Consider the following 5,000-nt stretch of genomic DNA (forward strand, 5'->3'; position numbering starts at 1 on the left):
CAGAAACATTAAATATGAATACAGATCTTAGTGACGGACTTGCAACATGCGCGCGCGCGCGCACACACACACACACAAACAACCCAAACCATACCATGGGCGGGGATAGAACTCGCGATCATAGAGTCTCAAAACTCAAAATAACCCACTCGTGGCGCCCCTGCTTTTCACTGGGGGAATGTTGCATCTCCTGCCCAGTCTTTTGCTTTCGTGGGGAGTGATTTTCGTGTGCAAATTTGGCACTAGTGTTTCCATGGTCTTCCCAGAGTATGTTATCAAGTATCTTTCTCGCCTGTGTTCCAGGGAATACAAATCAAGAGACTTCAACAGTTCCTGGTAATTTAGGTTTATTGTATTTATGCACGACGTGAAAGTTCTCCGTATATTCTCCAGGTTTGTATTATCATTATTAATATTACAAATTATAATGATAATAATTATTATTGTTGTTAAAAGAATCGAAAAGTTTTCGCTCTTGTCACTGGGCTGGTTACCCATTTCTCCCACAAAAAAAAAAAATTGATACAGTTCGACTTGCATGACTGATATGGGTTGTCAGCACATTATTTACATTGGCCCGACAATGTAATACGAACACCTTATTCTATAACATTTTTTGTTTTCAACATGGAGTTGGTCCTCCAGTTTCAGATAAAGTAGCATCATTTCATCGAGGAATTGATTCATATAACATTTGAACAATATCCAGGGGAATTTTAAGCCATTCATCTAGCAAAACCTACTGAAAGTCTTCCAGAGACGACGGTGCAGGAAATCAGTTCCTGACTTGATGTTCTAATTGACCCCACAGATGCTCGATAATATTTAAATCCGGTAATTGTGGGCCAGTCTAAGTGTTCGACTTCACTTTCCTGTTCTTCATGCTAATTTTGAACAACTCCAGCGGGGTGGATTAGTGCATTATTGTCTTAGAAGGCAGCACAAAAAGGGACCTGTAACATATTTAAATTCATTACTCAGTCATTCAGCAGGTGTTCATGTTATCTTGTCCAACTCTTTATATATGTGTGTATATGTACACACACACACACACACACACACACACACACACACACACACACACACACATTGGACTGACGATACTGGAAGACAGGAGAGTCAGGGGAAACATGATAACGACATGCAAAATACTTCGTAAAATAGATAAAGTGGACAGAGACAGCATGTTCCAAAGATGGCACACAGAAACAAGGGGTCACAATTGGAAGCTGAAGACTCAGACGAGTCACAGGGATGTTAGGAAGTATTTCTCCAGTCATAGAGTCGTCAGGAACTGGAGTAGCCTAGTAAGTGATGTAGCGGAGGGAGGAACCATACATAGCTTCAAGACGAGGTATGACAAAGCTCAGGAAGCAGAGAGGGGGAGGACCTAGTAGCGATCAGTGAAGAGGCGGGACCAGGAGCTGAGTCTCGACCCCTGAAACCACAATTAGGTGAGTACACACACAACAAGACCAAGGCCGCGATAAACACCAGCTTCAATGGATATTCAATTTCTTTATTGATGTTTCGGATATTTCTTCATCCATCATCGGAAGGTAATATATGTGTGTGTGTGTGTGTGTGTGTGTGTGTGTGTGTGTGCGTATATACGTATATTATACCCTATCTACCTCTTAATCTCACTGAAGCTACCACTAAATAATGCTCAGGTATATCTTTCATCTTCTACAAACAAACACATAGAAAAGTCTACATATCAACTTTTTATCCAATAATACACAGTCCAGAAAACGTCTGTCATTGTACCCTGCATTGTATCTCGTTACCTATTTATCCTCTTTCTTTTCTTAAAATACGTAATACCAATTACCAGACATCTTTCTACATACTGCGCAGTTAAGGTCCCCCATTTATCATTTATCCGTGGCACTCCTAATGTTTCGACTCACTTGTTTCTCATGAAAAAAGAATACATAAGAAGGAACAGAATAATTATTTTCACTATAGATATATGAACAAGTATACTGAACGAAGCCTTCATAAGTTTTACTAAACATTGCCTTAGCACAGATTTTGTTCGGAAAATTATTTTCCTTAGAAAGATTCCCCTTTCTCTGTCTCACAAAGTACCTCACACCAAGATTATATAAAAAACCAATGCATGAATTCAGTATTTCGGCTTCCAAAATTAATTTGGTAAACAGGATAATGACGCCAATATTGTCAAAGGAATTACAGGAACAGGGCAGAGTGGCCTGCCATACTTTCACCTGGTTATCTATGATTATATTCCCGAGCAGAGAGTGATGAAAGATATCATTGCTAACTGTAAGCAAATAAACCATACCAGGGTGGGGTTAGAACCTGCGAATAGAGAATCTCAAAACTCCAGACCGACGTGTTAGCCACTGGGCCAGTTAGGTTCAAGTAAGAGTCATCCAACTAGGTATATTTCTACACCATAGGAAGGTTACCATAGGCACCACTGTGGCCACAGATGCAAGTTTTACGGAATTGAGCTAGACTTCGTCACGGCCATGGTAGCGGAAGATTCGTGTGTAAAAACTTGTTTTTGGTCACAATGGGGACTATGCTAAACTTCCTATGGTGTAGAAATATACCCAGCTGGATGAATCTTATTTGAACCTAGCTGGCCCAGTGGCTAACGCGTCGGTCTGAAGTTTTGAGACTCTGATCGCGGGTTCTAACCTCACCCGTGGTATGGTTTTGTGCAATCATGTCATTACGATTTCGTGAGTCATGTAAGCAAATAGTTAGCTACTTAAGCCACTCACCTCTAGACTGCAAAACGAATTAGCAACGCATACTCACATTTAGAATGTAGCCAAATAAACTGCTTGGTTTCGACATAGACCATGTACAAATCACACAGTGTGACCTTTAAATGGTTCAAGTCGGACTGAAACGTTGTCTTAAGCTTCTCCCTTCCGTGTGTTGGTTATTTGTGTATTGTTCCAATCACTGTATTGTACCTTATTGTTCTTTAGAATGTACCCACCTACAGGAGTCGTATTTATTTGATAGCGCACATCTGTGAACAAAATAAGTCATTGAAATATAGTGCTTAAGTAACACACAATTTCCGTCATTTGATGAAAATAAGGGGATTTTATTGTAAAACTTTCTACTTTGCTGAAATACCGTATTTCACAAAAATCTGTCTTTGAAAAGAAACTGACTAGTTTCAGACATGCTGCCTCAAGTGCGGTGCTTGTCACACGTCATCAACAAAGTTTTGAATTACCCAAGATTCTCAGTCTTGGCTAGCATAATATCAGCTATTAATGCATGTATATTGTTGGTTTTTAATTTCAAATATTAGAACACTGTTCATTTTTTTTTAAATTTCTAGTGTTTCCTCAAAGTTTTAAGGGGGAACTGTAATCTGTATTATGGAAATGTGTAAGTTAAATCGGTTTAATAATGCAGAGAGGTTTAAACCTTGGTAATTGAAACCGACAAATTGAAGTGATCAAGATCCCAGGACCCAAACGTTTTCTTATAAATATGTCCTAGTGTTTGCTAACGTGTAAAGACACGTTAGCAAACCAATGGACACGTATAAAGACACGTTAGCAAACAAATGGACACGTGTAAAGACACGTTAGCAAACCAATGGACACGTGTAAAGACACGTTAGCAAACCAATGGACACGTGTAAAGACACGTTAGCAAACAAATGGACACGTGTAAAGACACGTTAGCAAACCAATGGACACGTGTAAAGACACGTTAGCAAACCAATGGACACGTGTAAAGACACGTTAGCAAACAAATGGACACGTGTAAAGACACGTTAGCAAACAAATGGACACGTGTAAAGACACGTTAGCAAACAAATGGACACGTATAAAGACACGTTAGCAAACAAATGGACACGTGTAAAGACACGTTAGCAAACCAATGGACACGTGTAAAGACACGTTAGCAAACCAATGGACACGTGTAAAGACACGTTAGCAATATAGGTTTTAAATTTCCAATTATTAAAATAATGTTCTTGAATTAAATTTTTCTGATTTTTTTAAGGTTTTAAATAAACATTATTATGAGATTCCTGGATCTTTTAGTTTCATGTTCAGTATTGCTAGAAATTATTCAGATTTTTAATTTTATAATGGATTTCTGATTATGTTTTCATCAGATTACTAAGTATGTAGATAGATTCTAACAATTTATTTGATGTTTTCCATGTTTCTATGTTATGTTCCCTGAAATCCTTCCATCTGGGATAATAGCGGAGTCATGTTGGCAACATACTCTCCATAACTTCTAGATTCGAGGTTCATAACCTCCAATAGAAGCTCAACCAGGCCTAAGCCTCCATCCAATACACTCTCTATGTTGAAGTCGGATACACTCTCATTTTCTTCGATGTTTTCTGAAAGCCTGACCATGAGCTACGTTTCAACGTACACCGCAAACCCACTGACCAACACAATCTTCTCCACTTCTACTCCTTCAGTGGCACCTACACTAAACGTAGCGTCATTATAGGCTTCTGCCTACGTGCTCTCCGTATCTGTTGCAAATTCTCTGGAGAATGCTCGTTCTTCGAACTTCACTATCCTCGTTATTTTATCAGATATTGCAGACGCCGTGCACATAACGTCATCAACTCCCATAGACGAGATACCACCGAAAGAACACGTCAGCAACATCGTCTTCAACCCCAAACTCCTAGTTACTACCATTCCTTCCTTAACCATGACCAAGAACATCACCAATAAGGAATATCAACAAATTCAAACCAATGGACAGATATTCACAGTCCCTTGCAACGACTGTGACAAAATCTACGTGGGAGAAACATCCAGATGCCTCACACGCGTTTCTGAACACATATCTCCAATGTATGAAAGACTAAAATAAATGCAGTAGGGCCACTAGTTAATAAAGGTCCCCAAGTATTTAGCTACAACACAGCTAATCTGACTCTTTAAATCACTACGTTTCTTGTATATGAGCCCATCCTCATTTTCCAGGTTCATCGCTTTGTGGCTTGATAAAGACCA

At 39.2% G+C, this 5,000-nt stretch overlaps 1 protein-coding gene and 1 long non-coding RNA gene across 4 annotated transcripts in view; one reads left to right on the forward strand and one right to left on the reverse strand.

Moving 5' to 3' along the window:
- LOC128701633 (nephrin) overlaps nt 1-5,000 on the forward strand; it is a 625,789-nt gene that overhangs the window by 151,126 nt on the left and 469,663 nt on the right. The gene's annotated exons all lie outside the window — the stretch shown is intronic.
- The window catches only part of LOC138855024 (uncharacterized), a 278,768-nt gene that overhangs the window by 151,113 nt on the left and 122,655 nt on the right, over nt 1-5,000 (reverse strand). The window contains exon 2 of one of the 2 annotated variants that reach the window (XR_011394193.1): nt 2,797-3,016. The exons of the other annotated variant lie outside the window; for it this stretch is intronic. This is a non-coding gene — a long non-coding RNA (uncharacterized lncRNA). The remainder of the gene's footprint in view (nt 1-2,796; nt 3,017-5,000) is intronic. 2 annotated transcript variants of the gene reach the window in all.

The sequence above is a fragment of the Cherax quadricarinatus genome, chromosome 78 (assembly GCF_038502225.1).
Source record: "Cherax quadricarinatus isolate ZL_2023a chromosome 78, ASM3850222v1, whole genome shotgun sequence".
Lineage (NCBI taxonomy): Eukaryota > Metazoa > Arthropoda > Malacostraca > Decapoda > Parastacidae > Cherax > Cherax quadricarinatus.